Below are 16,549 nucleotides of genomic sequence, written 5' to 3'. Positions count from 1 at the left end.
AAAGCCCCTAGGACTGGATAAGCTGAACAAGGTCTGCCGACAGCATCCCTGAGCGTTTCCTAGAGACCCTTTGGAGAAGGCAGTGGGTGAGGTCACAATTGAACCTTGAAAACTCAGTGCCACCACAGAGGAAGGATTTGGCTGGGCCATTGTTTGGACCAGGGTGGATTTCCAGCAGAGACGTGGTCAGAGGACAGCTGCTCCCTGTGGCCCACCCCCGGCTCCCAGGAGCAGGTCAGAGCAGAACACTTGTGAGGTGCAATGAGGGTCCTCAGTTGAACCTCTTTCCTGGAGGGGAGAGCAGGAGCTTCGTCAGCACATGGTCATGACCAGCCAAGTCCAGACAAGCAGCTGAGCCTAGGCCAGAAGCCCCAGGTGCCATTCTGTCCTCAGGTGAAACAGACAGTGTGAGGCAGTGGGCATCTTTCATCACAGTGTTACTTAGAGTTGCAAAAAAAATTGGAAACGAGCTAATAACTGACAGTCTGAGACTCGTGAGACTATATTACACTTACATGTTGGAATACTCAGCTGTTAAAATAATTCATGTGAGAATTTTTTTGATCACATGTATAGATATAGACAGTATGATTTCAGTGTTGTTTAAAGTAACTAGATATAGATTTAGATATGTTTAGGAAAAAGATGATGGAACCACATTGAACTATTCTAAGTGGTTGTCCCGGGAGTGATGGGATTCCCAGAACGTGATTTTGGGGAGGGGCTAGATGGTGTCTCTGCTTTACCATGCTGTTCCCAGGATCTGGGGGCTGCTCAGAAACATCTGCTTGAATGGGTGAATGTATTGTAGGTGGTTTTGATGGTCTTTTTTAATACCTTGTATATTCCAAGATTTCCACAATAAACATGTTTACTTGTATCATCCCAATAAGTGAAACATTCTTAATGAGGAAAAGTATAAAGAAAAGGGAGAACAGTAGGAGAGGCGGTGCAGAAAAATTTGCCATTTCCTGAATGATTCCATTCTCCTTCTCAGGGTGGTGGTGGCAATGAGTGACAAGAGCTGACTGCTTCCTCTGAGCACCTCACCTCCACTTCCCCAGATCAGCTAAGGTTTGGGCTTCCAGACCACCCAGGGCACAAAACCCTGGCTCCTGGCCCCATTTCCCGGAGTGAGCGGATCTGGGTTGACAGGGCAGTGCCGCCGTCCTGTTGAGCTTCTCCAGCTGAGCCAGGAGTCCTTGGGCCAGGCCTGGTGCATTTCATTTGTCATCATAATTTGGTCTTGCAGTTGTCTAGGCCATCACGGGCGTCATAATTATTTCCTTGGGTGCAGATTCTTTGCCAGCACTGGGAGGTGGTAGCAGGTGGCGGGTGGGGGTGGGGGAAATGGATTAGTGGAGAAAGTGTCTCATGGAGAAAGGGGATGGCAGAGAGAGGAGGAGGAGAGAGACAGAGGGTCACCAAGATTCTCTTTGTTAGAATGACAACAATAGCTCCTACTTTAGGTCTTTACTATAGGCCAGGCACCATGCTAAGCGATTTTCATGCATTATCTCCTTTAATCCGTATAAAACCCATACAAGATAGAATGCATATTATCATCCCCATTTTACAGATGAGAAAACTGAGGCTTGGATAGGTGAAGGAGGATGCTGAAGATGACACCGCGAGTTAAACTGCAAAGCTTCAAGTTGAAAAACACCTAAGCCCCTGGTCTTAGCTGCTCCTGGTACCATGTCACAAAGAGGCATTCGCTGGGCAGCTGTGCAGTGGGGTCCCCAGTGAAAAATCTGTCTTCAGGCTTGCAGTTGAGGAGTTTCCCAGAGAGCAAAAGCTGGGGGCCCTTGGAGACGCAGCTCGGTTGATGCCCCAGGGTCCACCAGGGGGCAGCAGAGGCCTGCGCTGCCTGGGCTGCTCTGTCCCCGGCTGACTGCAGGCTCCTGGCTGCTGTCCTGAGTCAAAACCTGAACCGCTGGTAGCCGAGAATAGCAAGGGGCTGTAATTCACATGGGTACTCCTTCCCAGGGTTTCGAAAGCCCCTCACGTCATCCCTGTCATTTCACAACCCTGTTCACAGAGTACTTTTTCCGTCTTCCTCAACAGGTCCTCTCTTGGCAGGTGAGAAGAAGGACTTCAGGGACATTTCCTGCAGACGGCATGCTAGATGCTGGGCTCGGCGCCGGTTTTAAAAACATGCAAACAAACAAAAAGCCCCCAAGGGAGACTGTCCTGTAAATAAATAACCAAGGCTCACCGTATAGAGTGCAGTAATAGAGGTACCTGTGAGATTTGGTGGCAGCACAATGCGGGAGAAAGAGGGACGGAATTATAATTTAGGGAGGTAGCTCAGATTTGGCCCACGGGAGCGTGTCTGCTCATAGGAGTCATCTTTCCCGGGAGCCGAAGCAGAGAAAGAGGCTGAGAATTCTGATCTAGAAGGACGTCGGGGAAAGGGTTCCAGGCTGAAAAATATTGGATGCTAAGAGAATGTCAAATGTTCTAGAAATCATAAAGTTGGCATCTCTAAGTCTCGCACAGGGTGGGTGGGACAGTTGAGGCAGGGTGGGACCTCCTACCCTGGGCTCAGGAGGATGGCGGAGAGGGTGGAGGAGGGTAGTCAGGAGGATGCTATGGGTCTGTTGTCAAGGTCAGCGGGCTCCAGGAATCAGCCAAGTCTGTGGGGAAGAGACCCAGCCTGGCCTACCATCTCTTGCCTACCACCGCAGCCATGGCCCTTTGTCCCCAAGGATGACAGGAGACCTTGGACCAGCCCAAATGCTCCCTTCCCTAAGCCAAGGACTCAGGGTTTTCATTTACTCCAGTTGGGATTAAACCAGCAGGATTCTAGTTCTCCACCCAGCCCACACCCTTCTCCACCAAAAGTTTGGAGTGGGCCTGGCTGGGTGAGCAACTCTTTGACAACCTGGACTCATTCTTGGTTGATAACCTGTGTGGTCCCTGAAGCTCTGTCCTCCCCCAAGATTGGTCCAGAAGGGATTGGGGTTAGAAGGGGGCATGGAGGCACAGAGACCCTGCCACAGCACTATTTTCCCCCTGCAGCCCAGGAACTTTCAGCTGTGCCCACCCCATGGCACCGTGGACACAGGTGTGCTGCCCCACGGCCATGTGGCTGCTTGTGTCTCGTGGGACATCCCTGCTTTGCCAATCTTTAATTTGATTCCCAGGCAACCTCCCTCTGGGCAGGCTGATCCCAGATGGTGGTTTTAGACGGCCGTCCTCAGCGCAGCCAAGGGCAAGGGACGGGGGAGGGCAGCAGGGCCTGGCGCTCGGCGAGCAGTGGCCCCGCCACAAGCAAAACATTTTGTTGACCTCTCATCCTTTTTCTTAAAAGTTCACATGCATTTTACTTTCTCCTTTTTAGTGTGTTCTGGCAAGTTTTAGCAGCAAAACAATGTTTTAAATGACTAACAGTTCCATTTCTGGTTCTAGGATGCTGTCAATTGCAAGAAGCCCCATGGATTTAAGGACATTCAAAAAAAGGGTTTTTTTTGAGGAGGAAGAAACATGGCCACATTAAACAAATCCATCAACGCATTCACTTTTTTAGAAATATTAATATATGAAAAAAATGCACATCTTAGAATTAGGAAAATTCTTCTTGGTTCTTGTCAGCCTCCAGAAAAACTTGGCTGTCCCGGAAGATGTGCGATGTTTGCCCCTGGCTCCGTGTCCCCATCATACAGAAGTGGGGAGCACAGGATGAGGTCACGCTTTTTGTGAGTTGGACCCCCGGTTTTCCCAGGGAGAATTTTTTCTGTTCACGCAGAATGCTCAGGGGCTGGAGTTCCAGGTAGTCAAGTCATTCTGGTTAAATAAGGGTCACTCTCAATACATTTAAAATTTTAGAGTTTTGAGGTTAGAAATTGTCTAAAAGATAATCTCATCCATAAGCATCTAATGAATACCTAATATGGACCTGTCTCTCTACATTTATATTGTCGTCTCCAGAACATTCTCACGCTAACAGTTGATGATTTCACAGAGTTCCTCGGGGGCTTTGTCACTGACACCAGTTTTCTAGAACTAGAAGTTGAAGTGGCAGATGGGGCTGAATGAGAATCGATACCATTGGTGTGTTATCTCATTTGTTTCTTACAACACTGAGGATATTCTTTCCATAGATATTCTCATTAGACCAAGGAAGAAATTGAGGCTCTGACTGGTTAAGCTCCTTGCCTGGCACCACCATGTGCCTAGCGAGTGGCAGAGCAGGCCCTCCACCAGGCTCCCCTGCGCTCGGTCCCCAGGCTGCCCTCTTCTTTGTGTGGCTTCTGTGGTGTGGGAAACACCTGAGCAGCTTTGGTTTTGTTTGTTTGTTCCAACAAAACCAGATTCCTTTTTTTTTTTTTGCATCTTTTCCCTACACTGAAGGCCAACCCCCAAATAACTCCAAGACGTTGAGGAGAGAGAGCCCTCTGGGCTGTGTGTGGCTCTATGACAAGGGCCTGTTTAAGTGCATTCGGTAAGTAGCTATTTGTTTCAGCCCCATCTGTGTGCTCGGCATGGGGCAAACAAGTCACAAAAGTGGGCTCCATGTTGCCCTCCACAGTGTCCTCTTGCCTGTCTGTAAACTCCTCAAGGGCAGGCCCTGGTAACCACACATCTACACAGGACCAAGTCACACCTGAACTCTGCCAGGCTGCCTCAGCCTGCCCCCGAGGCGCCCCCTGTCGGTGGGAAGATGGGCAGGTGGGCTGTGAACCCATCTGCTAACACAGCAGTGTGAGCTCAGTGTGGCTGAAGAGCTGCCAGAGCTCAGAGGAGGGCTCCATGAATCTAGCGGACCAGAGGCGGAGGGTGGGGTCAGTGTGGGGGGATAGATTGCTGAGGAGGTGACATCTGAAGGATGAAAGAAATTCCCCAGAGGGATGGAGGGCATTCCTAGCAGGGGAACAGCATGAGCAAAGCTCAAGTCTTGGGAGTACACAGCACATAGAGGATGGTATGGGTATGAAAGTGTATGTGTGTGTGTGTGTGAGAGAGAGAGGCTCCTATTTGTGTTCATCTATCTTTCCTTGGTCTCTGGCTTCCCCCGTGAGACCCTTCCCCAGGGCTCTTGGTCTAGCCCTGAACTCTATGGGCCACTCGTGCTCCCCTCTGGGCTCAGAGCTTCTGCACTTCAGCCCCACAGTGCTTCCCTGTTCCCTCAGCAGCTCCCCGCCTTGACTTTGTTCTTCCTAGGCCTGCCCTCAGCTTGGCCTCCAGAAGGACACTTGATCCCATCCCATGACTGGCGGTGGGGTGCGGCCCTCAGAGCAGCTGCAAGGATGTTGACTCCAGATGGAAAGTGTTTCGAGAATTCTGACGTGACATCACACCATCACGACATTGCGCTGACAGTAACTGATCTGGGAGTGGCCAGGTGAGGTCATTCCCAACCTTGCCTCTTGTCAAGGGCTGGCTCAGATTAAGGAGCTCGGCTTGGTGGGAGGGAATCTAGAATGGAAGGGTGGCACAGAGAGAGGTCTTCTGGGTGTCCAGACCATCACTGAGAGCAGCTTGGAGTCAGACAGATGCCTTTCATCGATTCTCTGTGACTTGAGCCCAGCGGAGGCCCCCCACTTACATCACTGACTGTGGGCGAGGCCCAGTTCGGCTGCTCTGGGCCCTCTTTCCCCACCCTGGGGCATAGGCCATCTCTCCTCTCACAGGCCAGGCCCCACTCCCAAGGGACATCTAAAGCTCTGAATGTGGCCTATCGCAGCTCAGCCCTCCTAGCCCCGCTAAGTCCTACTTAGCCAGGTGAAGAGCTGGGGCTGCCCCAGCCACATGCCAGAGGATGAAAGGGGAGCGCCCTGGCACAGCTGACACCGCACCCTGGGCCCAGACCCAGGACTTCTCTTCAAGGCACCATCTGTCGCCTGCGAGGGCTGAGTAGGGACAGAAGTCTGGCACTGAGGCTCAGAGGGCAGGGCTGGGAGGGGGATGTCACAGGGGCCTTACACGGTGGCTTTGAGGTCCCCCTGGTGAGAGAGCACCCTTATTGCCCCTTGTTCTTCTGCCACCGTCACCCACCTGTGCAAAGTTTGGACCTGGGCCTGATGAATAAAAGAGTTAGAAGTGGTCGCCCCCAGCTCAGGCTGGCTTCAGCCTCCCTGACATCTAAGAGCATTCCCTTCTAGGGAAGCCAGAGGGCACAGCCAGATGGTCTCCAGCCCAGGCAAGTGTCCAGTTCCAGGCGTCACAGCAGCCACCGTGCAATCATGAGACAGGAGTTGGGCACTGGGCGTCAGGCCACAGGATGGGCTGCCTGGGGTTGGCGCCCTGGCTGGCTCTCTGCCCCTCCCTGGGAGCTGACCAGTCTCAGAGCACAGAGCTGCACACGGCCGGAGACTCCCCTGGGTGGGAACAAACCCCTGGCTGGTCAGGGCCCTCGAGACAGGAACACGGTCACAGGGACCGGGGACAAAGAGGGCCATCTGGGCCCTTGGCTGCCTGCTCCTGCCACCTGCCACTTTGGAAGGGACTGGATTCGATAGAAGAAAGAAGGGAAAGGTGAGGGGATTTGAGGATCAGAAGGGAGAGGAAGAAGGAAGAGAAAAACATGAGAAGCGAAAGTAGAAAGAAAGGGAAGAGAGGTGAGAGGAAGGACTGGGGTACAGGAAACAGAAACCAGGACATAACAGTGCCCTAAGCAAGATGGAAGTTTCTCTTACATAATACAGGCAAAGGTAGGGGGTCCAGGGCTGGTGTGGGAGCACAGGCTCCTTCTCTTTCCACCATTCCTAACAACAGCAAGCGTCGGAGTGGAGGAAGGGGTTGGGGGAGGGCTTTAGGGACCCCCTCACTTTAGGGACCTGAGTTAGAGTTGCACACATCACTTGCCTGGCCAGCTCACTGGCCACAATGTAGTCACTGGAGCTACATCTTGCTGCAAGAGAAGCTGGACATGTAGTCTTTGTTCTGAGCATCTGTGTGTCCAGAGTAAAAAGCGCAGTGAGAAAGAAGACAGTGGATATTGGAGCAGAGGAAAATAAGAGGAAAGGAAGCTCTTGAAAGGAGAAGGGGAGGGGAGAGGAAGGGAAGAAGGAAAGGACTCTTTGGAGCAGCTTGCACACACAGCCAGACCTGACCTCCTAGCACGCCTGGCTCACCCTAGGGTGACCAGGTCTAGGGATCTATCATAGTCAGGTTTCTTGGGGGCTGGGAGCCCTTCTCCTTCCCCAGAGATCAAATTAACCTGCTCCTGGGGCCCAGCCCAAAGTGAGCAGTGGATATCTTAGAGAGGGTCTCTGGAGAAAGGTCTGTAGCTAACAAAAGGAAAGAAGACAAGTGCAGGGTGTTACTTTTCTACTTACCCAAGAAGAGGCTCCTGAGAGCACCTGGTGGTCATGAAGAAGGATGCAATAAGTCATACTGAGTCATACTCTTACAGGATGTCAGGAAGGAGCTGGTCCAATTTTCTTCAAGGTATGTGAAGGAAACGTTTGGGACCATCTCACATACCATTTGGGTCTCTTTGGGCCACAAGGTCGGAAAACCCAACCAAAATGTTCAATAAGAGCATTTACTATCTCTTAAAACAGGAAGTCTAGAGGAGGGCATTTCCAGGAACAATTAATTCAACAGCTCCGTGATGGCTGGGCTCTGGTTCCCTTTCCTGGAAATTCTCATAGCTTTTCCTTTCGATTGTAAGATGGCAACTGGACCTCCAAGCATCAAGTCCTTCTAAATTGCTTTCAAAGGAAGGATGTATTCTCCTCACCAGTGTCACTTTTTTTTTTTTGAGGAAGATTAGCCCTGAGCTAACTGCTGCCAATCCTCCTCTTTTTGCTGAGGAAGACTGGCCCTGAGCTAACATCTGTGCCATCTTCCTCTACTTTATATGTGGGACGCCTACCACAGCATGGCTTTTGCCAAGTGGTGCCATGTCCACACCCGGGATCCGAACCGGCAAACCCCGGGCCGCCGAGAAGCAGAACGTACACACTTAACCGCTGCGCCACCGGGCCGGCCCCACCACTATCATTTTATCTGGGAGGAAAACCTTTCCCAGACCCTCTCCATCAGAATTCCCCTTCTTTTGGCTAGACTGGCTTACATGTCTATCTCTCAACCAACCACTGGCAAGGCGGAGTGGGGTCACCCCTCCCTATGGGATGGTTGGCTTAGGCCAATCATGCTTCATCATCTGGGGCCCTCCTTCTCTAAGCACACTGCAGCTGGATCCTGAACAAAGACAAATTCAGTTACCAGAGAAATAGGGAGCCATGGCTGTCGGTTAGGCCTTGGGCAGACATTAATAGTCAGTTATAGCTGTCTTTCTCAGACAGACATTACTAATTAAACGAATTTGGTACAGGAGGGAAAGCATCTTGTCATCTTGGCCTGAGATAACGGGAAGTTAGGAAGCCATAATTCAGGGCACCTTTAGTGACCCAGTCATCTTGTTGTCACCTTGCATGGTGCCCTTGAATATGTCTACAAATTCTTCGGCAGTTCTTCCCTCAAAAGGTGGTAGCTACTTCCCCCCTCCCTGAGTGTGGCCTGGGCTTAGTGATTCATTTCTAATGAATAGAAAATTGCAGGGCTGGCCCCGTGGCCGAGTGGTTAAGTTTGCATACTCCACTGCGGTGGCCCAGGGTTTCACTGGTTCGGATCCTGGGTGTGGACATGGCACTGCTCGTCAGGCCACATTGAGGCAGCGTCCCACATGCCACAACTAGAAGGACCTGCAACTAAGATATGCAACTATGTACCAGGGGGCTTTGGGGAGATAAAGCAGGAAAAAAAAAAAAAAAGATTGGCAACAGTTGTTGGCTCAGGTGCCAATCTTTAAAAAGAAAAAAAAGATAGAAAGAAAATGGCAGAAGTGATGGTGTGTGAATTTTGAGACTGGTCATAAAAGACTGTGTAGCTTCGCCTTGGTCTCTCTTGGATCGCCTGCTCTGGGGGAGGCCAGACAACCTGGCACACACAAGGATGCTCCAGCAGCCCCAGAAAGAGGTCCACGTGAGGAGCAACTGAGCGCTGCTAATAGCCACATGAGGAAACCATTCTGCAAGTGGATCTTCCAGCTCCAGTCAAGTCTTCAGATGACTGCGGTCCTGGTTAACATCTTGACAGCATCTTCATGAGAGACCCCAAGCTGGAACTCCCAGCCAAGCCACTTTCAAATTCCTGACTCACAGAAACCCTGAGATAATAAATGTTTATTGTTTGGCGTCACTGAAGTTTTGGGGTAATTTTTTACGCAGCCAGGGCTGGGACTAGGGTGGAGCAAGTGAGGAACCTGGGAAACAAAGTTTGAGGAGGCCCAACTCTGAGAGTGAGTGCCTCTCACTTGCCTCACCCTAGTCCCGACCCTGTGTCTAGCGGTACATAAAACTCCATGCCCCTTTCCTCTTCCCAACATTCTCCATTTTGCACTTGGGGATCCTTGCGGTTCTGAAGAAGCTTGTTCCATCCCTGGTTCCAAGGGTGGAGCATGTGACTAAGCCCATCAGCACATTCCAGCACCCTTAGGTCACAGTAATGGGGTCGGTGGTAGCATATGACGCCGTCCTGTCCAATCAGAGTAGATGTCAAACTTTTTGCTAGGGATGTTGGCACAGATTTGATTCTACTCTTGTGATCGAACAAGGTAGGTCTTCTGGCAGCTTTTGGGACCTCCAAAGGAAGCCAGTTTGGGGATAAAGCTATAAGCAGGATACAAAGAAACTGGGTTCTTCATGATTTTGTTCAGCAGCTAGACTAACGCCCATGTGAAGCCAGACTCATCTGTGGTTCAGCCCCATGAGCTTAGAGTTCCCCTGTTAAAAATTTAAACCAGTTTGAGTCTGGTTTTCTGTTACAGGCAAAGGAAAGCACAAATGTGACGTTAAACACACAGAGGAGACCCCACATCAGTGACTCACACAGATGCTGCCAAGGATCCAGCTGCTTCACACTGTGCAGAGTGAGTAGCCAGATGTTCTGTTAAAGTGTTCCTATTTCAGCCAGATGTTGAGTATCTTGTAGATGGAAGGTTAACATGGCTTAATGCTTAAAAACAAACATCCTTCCTTACCCTTCCCTCCCCTGCCCGCCACCTGGTGCCTGCCCACTTGTAGTCCCTTCTAGGTGGCCATGTCCCACCTGAATCCTCAGGCAGGTGCCATGTTTTGCATCACGTGATATACTCCCCAACTTGTTCCCTTCCTCCACAGCTATTTGGGTCAGGGCTTGGTGTCTACCCCAGAGAGCCAGTCTAGGGGTTGGCCCACAAACCCTGTGTGGCCTGGCCTGAAGGCATGAGCTGGGGCGGTCAGAGTCTTTCTTTGTCTCTCTGAACTAAGCCATTCTCAAGAAGGAAGCAGTTACAGACAGAGCCAAGAAGCAGAGACAGGGCCATGGGAGAATGTCAGACAAGCAAAAATTATGTGGGAGCAGAAATGAGGAGAAGTGTGGCTACAAAGAAAGAACTCTCCTAGAGTCTAGGGAAAGAATAAGCTCGGTGGTGGTGAGAAGAAGATGGAGTCAATTTACAGAGAGTGGTAGACTCTCTGAGAGAGGGAGCGAACCTTTGGGAAGGACATAGAGAGCAATTAGTCAGGATGGGCTGGATTCTGCTGTGGAAACAAACAGCCCCCAAATCTCAGTGGCTTCACCCAACAAGAGTTTATTCTTGACCACACACAACCTACCTGTCACAGGTCAACAAGGAAGGCTCTACGCACTACGGTTGTGTGAAAACTCAGGCTGACAGAGGGTCCATCTTGACAGATGCCTCCATGATTGCAGACACGGGGGAAGGAAATTCAGCCAATTGCACATCAGCTATTAAGGCTTCTGTCCAGAAGTGACACATGTCCCTTCTGCTTATAATTCATTGGTTAAAGCAAGTCTCATGGCCGTGCCTAATTTTAAAGGTGGTAGAGTTGTGCCATGCTACCGTACGCGTGGAAAGAGGAGAAACAGGAATATTTGTGACCAGACGTTGATGTCCGCAGAGAGGGGAGCTGGTCCTTAGAGGTGCCTCAGATCCTGCAAGTCCAGATTTCACGAGGCCCTGCCATACTGTGGTCCTGATTTGTCCTCACACAAGACCCTGTCACCCTTATTGCCCCACGCGTGCCTTACGATGCCCTCTACCCTCCACACACACATTCACTTATTCCTTGCAACTTAAGACATCCCTCTAGGGACTTCTTACCTCCTCTGAACGCTCCTTTGCCAGCTGGGGACTCCCTCCTTTGAAAGGTTAAAGCCAGGACAAATCACCTTTGTGTCTCTGTTTTACAGCAAGATGGGGGTCTGCAAGCCCGCGTGCGCCGGCAGGGCCCGAGAAGACTGCTGGAGATTCTGTTTGCGCGTGAAGACACTGTAGGCTCCTCTGGCAGGTAATAATACAAATCTATGACGTGTTCTAGTGCTTACTGTGAGCCAAGCACTGCGCTAAGAACTTTGCTTGAATGACCTCATTTAAGAGATTTTTGACTTCACTTTGCAGATGCAGAAACTGTGGCTTAGAGAGGTAAGCAACTCCCTCGGTCTGATTTTTGTGTCTGTACTCCTCACATTATAGTCTACACCCAAGAGAGATGGTGGGGAGGGCTTTGGGGCTGATGGACCAGCTGTGAGGGACCAAGGACAATCTTCGGGAAGGGGAGAAGAAGAGCAGGCCTGCCCCAGGTGAGTAGAGCTTACCTCCAAGGAGGAGCCTGCCTGGGATCTGGGAGAAACGCACTTAATGGGGCAGGGGCTGGTCTCCTTCAGATGTCCTTGGGCCCAGACTCAGGTCCTTCATGGAAAAGATTGAGAAACGGAAAGAAAATAAGCTGTTTCTTACTGAGCACATATCGTGACCAAATTGTGATCTTTAAGCATCTTTTCTTACTGCAAGGAACCAAGGCTTCTCAGAGAATTGCTATTTCCAGGTCTGGAGCACCAGATATATAAGGTGAGTCCAGAACAGCTTGTACCAGAAGACAAGAAAGTTATCGAACACCACTGGGGTCATGTCAAAAGGACTCAGGTGCCGACCTGAAGGAGCTCCCACTGGACAAAATGGCATCGTTTGTGCTTCAAAAACAAAACTAAACAAACAAACAAAGACCCTGCAATGAATTGAAATACATCAAATATTTTAAAACTCCATGAGTTCAAGATGATAATTAAAAAAAGACACTTGGAGGATGCTTAGAAAAAACCAACTCACTCTTCCAAAAATTGATAAAGGGAAAGCGAACTCTGGGGCTTCCCAATGATATCGTGAAGTTGCACATTCGTTGGAAGGCCTCCCATGTACTCCCAAGACTCTCCCTCTGGCTTTCTCCAGGCCTAAATTTCCACCATTAGAGACTCCTTTCTTTGGGTTAAGAAATGTCCTGAGTCAAAGCCAAAGTACGCTTGGGAAAAGTTTGTTAACTACTTTGCTCACAGATTGGGATGGAGAAAAAGTGGAAAATCCTATGGTCCCTGGAGTCCGACAGATAGGGATCCAGCCAGAGAGAAGGAGCTGAGGGTCAAAGAACTTGGCAGCATCATCCAGGGCAGGAGGACCACCTGGGCTGCCTATCCAGAGTTCAGCTCCTCATAGACACCTCAGGTGGTGTCTGATCCAGCAGGTGGAAAGAATGGCAGAAATATACATTTTATTACACATCTCAGGTGACTCGGACACAGGTGGTGCTGCCACTGTTTTCCAGGGGACGCTGGACCAGAGCTCCTGGATCTTTCCTGTTGGCCTGTGTGACTTTCTGCTCCAGCGGCACTGGGCTGTCACAGCTGAGCAATTCCAGCCTCTGCAAACTTCACCAGGCCCCTCAGCCCGGGACCTCTTTACTATTGCCAGGTCCCTTTAAGATTCCAGGCCCTTCCCTGTGTGGGGAAGCCGGCACCGTGTAGAAGGGACCCAGCCACGTGAGTCCCAGTGTAGGCTCTGAGCTACCTGCCCTCACCCTCTCCCACAGCTTCCTGAGCTGTCCTGACACGCCCAGATTCTCACGTGACAGTCCGCTCACTCCTGGCCCCTGACGCTTGACAATATTTCTTGGGCTTTGCTGGGCCTGGGACCCTGCGTCTCAGCCCAGGCCCCAAGATGCCCTTGGTCCTGGGGTCCCTCTCTCCTCTCTGATGCCCTCATGGGACCCTCATGGGCAGAAGGCTTTTTGCAGCCCTGCTCACCAGCTCTGTGCCTCAGCCAGATTTGTGGCTGGGATACCCTCACTCTGGAGTCGGCCAACCACCCTCACCATCCTCCTTCCCACCCTACCACCTCCTCCAGCCCCCTCCTATCCCTTGGGCTCTTCCAGTCCCTCCCTCCCCTGCTGAGATGAGCACCCGTATTTCAGGCCTGAGTCCATCCTGCCCTTGTAACACTCCTCAGCCCACCTCTTTCCCAGGGACCGAGCGCCCAGTTTGGGGCTGACCTTCTGAATCCCACCCCCATACGCCCAGCCCTTGACTGACGGGCCCAGGCCAAGCTTCCCTGTTCTGACCCCTGGCCTTTGCCTGACCCCATGGGCAGGCCTGGGTGCCAGCCTCTGCCCTCCCTGGCTGGCCTGTCCCCCTGCCGCCTGAGCCTGGGTCGTGACATCTTTCCACCTAGCGGCTCTTATTTTGAGAAGGCAAACACAGCGGCACCCACAGGCATGTGCACACACACACATGCACCCCCTCCATGCCCCGACACCTCACGCACTGGCATGAAAATCAGGCTGGCCATGTTTATTTTTCTTCCGTTAATTTCCCCTGTAGAACGAACACCCGTCCTGTAACACCCCCCACCCCCTTCTTGCAGATCCGAGGCTCCCCCCGCCCTCTTCTGTGTCCTCCCCTCGCAGCTGTGAATGAGAACAGAGTGAGTCTTTTAGCAGGAGGCAGCGGCCTGAATGAACCGATCGTGGCCTCAAAGCCAGCGGGGAAGGAGGGGTTGTGAGCATGTGTGTTTGCGTCTCAGAAACTCTTTGCACACCCCCAAGCTCAGATTTTTCCATGTGCCTTGGAGCGAATGCCTCCCCATCTCACCCCCTCCTTTTCAATTTTATTTTATTTCATTTTTGGTCCCATGCATTTTGTTTTCTGTTTTCTACAAGGGAGCCTGAATCGGGGCCTCAGAAAAACAAGGCTGAGCTGCCAACTGGAAATGTTTGCTCTGGGGGCGAGTTCGGAGGCTGGCGTCAGGCGGGGCCAGATCCGTGCCAGCGGAATGTGATTTGGGGGGGAAGCTGCAGGTCACTCAATCACTGGCAGCCTGCCCGGGAGCAACTGGATGCTTTCTGGGCTGTGTGTGTATGTGTAGACTTTTTTCCCTCATGCAAATAGAGCCCTGGAGACGTGGAGACAGAAGCATTAGGAAGAAACTAGACAGGGGCTGGAAAATCAGGGGAACCAGGGAGATTAGGTGGGTGGGGGTGAGGGGAGGGTGCCAGGGTCTGCACAGCCACTTTATCTGGCACCCATTGTGTTGTCAGCCCAGAGCTGGGGGCTCTCGAGAGTGAGGGGAGATGCAAACCACCCCAGCCCCCAGTGACTCATGGGCTCTTTGGAGAAACGAGTCTCCTGGTACAGAGCACAGGCAGGCCAGCCTGGAGGTCCCCCAGAGGTGGCTGAGGGTGTTCAGGGAAGGCTTCCCGGAGGAGGTGTGGTAGAGTCCCAGCCAAGAAGCATGAAGTATTGCACTGAACGGAAAGGAGAGGTGTTCAGGACACTGTTGGTAGCCACCATGTGTCACACCCTGTGCTAAGCCCTTTACACTGACATCAGTTTAATCCTCCCAACAACCCTGCAAGGGGCAGTAATCTTTCCATCCGACTTTGCAAATGAGGAAACTGAGGCCCAGAGAGATTAGGGAACTTGACCAAGCTCCCAGTGGTAAGCCGGGATTCAACTCAGGGCTGTCCCACTCCAAAGGCTGACCTCTCCCCCCTCCACCGAGGGTCTTTTTCCACCTTAGCCAAGTTCCTCGGGCAAGGGCTGGTTTCTGTTTTTTTGGGTTTTTTTGACCCTGGAACAAGAACTGTTAAATTCAAGGTGGGGATCTAAGATGCCCAGGTAGATTTCCCAGAGGACAGTGGGTCAAGGACATGAAGATCAGAGAGGAACGTGCCTTGTTTTACTTTTCCCAGGAGGCAGTGGCTGGGCCCCTTGGCGGTGCTGCCAGGTTTCACCGAGTCAGGCCTCCCCTACCGCCTGGCCTGCCTTACCAAGGACCCACATGCCCTCCCGCACTCCCCAGCCTGCCCTTTCACATACCAAGTTTTTTCCCACCCCGGATGTTCACTCTGGGACTGCCTCCTTTGGGGTTCCTCAGAAGTTATCTATGCCACTCTGAGGAGCGCATGAAACTGAGGTGAACCAGACAGAACAGATTTATCTGGGGCAACTAGCATGACCCTAGAGATGGAGTCAGGAGACCCAGAGCCACCACTACCTCCCAGTGACGTCACGCGAGTCCGTTGCCTGCTCAGGTCTCAGTTTCCTCAGTTCTAAAATGAGGAGCGGCCTGGATGGTCTTTGAGCTGTCACAGATGGAAGGAAAGAAGGTAAGATGGTGGAACTGATATGTAGGGGTTGTGTGGGGGGTGAGAGGAGCTCATCTAAGGTGTCCAGCCCACTGCAGAACGATTCTCTGCCAGAGGCAGCAGGGGCTGTCACAGGCTCGGGAGAGAAGGAAACAAGCCAGGCTTGGTGGGGCAGGAGAAGATGGCGAGGGTGGCAGAGTCATGGTCAGGATGGTCAGACCCAAGCTTGTCCTGTGGAGATCAGAGGGGCAGTAATCTATCTGATTAGAATGGCTCTATTGGCCACTTGGGGATTGTATTATCCTGAGGCCAAATAGCTGATTAGTCTCACCCATTGATTCTTTTTGACCTGACTACTAGTGTTAGGTAAACACTGGCTTGGGGGTCACCTGGGCCTGCCAGATCATCTACATTGGTTGAACTGACTCATCGATTCCACAAGACAACTGATTTTACCAATTATTTCCAGGAAACAGGCAATTGACTGAATTAACCAAACCCAGTAATTGTTTTGGCTTTTCAGAGACAGTCTTTGGATCAGTCATCTTTGGTCCTCAGAGACACTGAAGCCACCTGCCACAGCAGCCAGGCCCCTGAGAAGGCTGGGAAAAACCCTACAAACAATGGGCTTTGGGACTCGGTCTCCCCCATCAACAAAATTGGAAGGTTGGACTAGACCAGCAGTGGCAAATACATGACAGGAATACTGTTACTCTTCCTCTTTCATCCATGGCAGACATTGCTAATCAATTACAGCCCTCATTCCCAGGGGACCCAGATGCAGCCTCAGAATCCTTTTCAACACAGGGCTTCAGGCAGCCCCTACCAATCAACCAGATTTGCCATGCATGATAAAAAGCATTTGTCCTCCAGTGGCCCTAGATGATCTCCAAGCCGCCCTCCAGCTGTGCTGATCTAGAATTGCAACCCATTAGGCGTCTGCGGACTCAGCCTGGAGACCACCAGATCGACAGCCGTCCCTGGGGCTTCCCAGGTCTTTGGAGCTGCCCTTGAGCTGGGCCACGGCTGAGCTGGTGCCTTATTAATTTTCCTCACTGCTAATAAATGTGCATTGCGTCAGCTCCATTCTGCCCCCTCATGTTCTCCGGCTGCCGCCA

General features: G+C 51.6%; 2 long non-coding RNA genes across 3 annotated transcripts; both read left to right on the top strand.

Moving 5' to 3' along the window:
• The first annotated feature begins 108 nt into the window (after positions 1 to 108).
• Positions 109 to 3,701, top strand: LOC138917830 (uncharacterized). Of its 2 annotated transcripts, none has more exons than XR_011426342.1 (4): positions 109 to 393; positions 998 to 1,074; positions 2,068 to 2,240; positions 3,415 to 3,701. It is a non-coding gene; the product is annotated as an uncharacterized lncRNA (long non-coding RNA). The 2 variants fall into 2 exon arrangements; XR_011426343.1 differs by having other exon boundaries at positions 124 to 234; positions 3,415 to 3,577.
• A 1,516-nt stretch (positions 3,702 to 5,217) lies between these two features.
• On the top strand, positions 5,218 to 12,586 carry LOC102149650 (uncharacterized). Its single transcript, XR_002800037.2, has 5 exons — positions 5,218 to 5,347; positions 9,782 to 9,883; positions 11,209 to 11,306; positions 11,492 to 11,598; positions 11,844 to 12,586. It is a non-coding gene; the product is annotated as an uncharacterized lncRNA (long non-coding RNA).
• The last annotated feature ends 3,963 nt before the right edge of the window (positions 12,587 to 16,549 follow it).

The sequence above is a fragment of the Equus caballus genome, chromosome 15 (assembly GCF_041296265.1).
Source record: "Equus caballus isolate H_3958 breed thoroughbred chromosome 15, TB-T2T, whole genome shotgun sequence".
NCBI lineage: Eukaryota > Metazoa > Chordata > Mammalia > Perissodactyla > Equidae > Equus > Equus caballus.
Note: the sequence above shows the minus strand (reverse complement) of the source record. Positions and strands in the feature narration are given on the sequence as shown.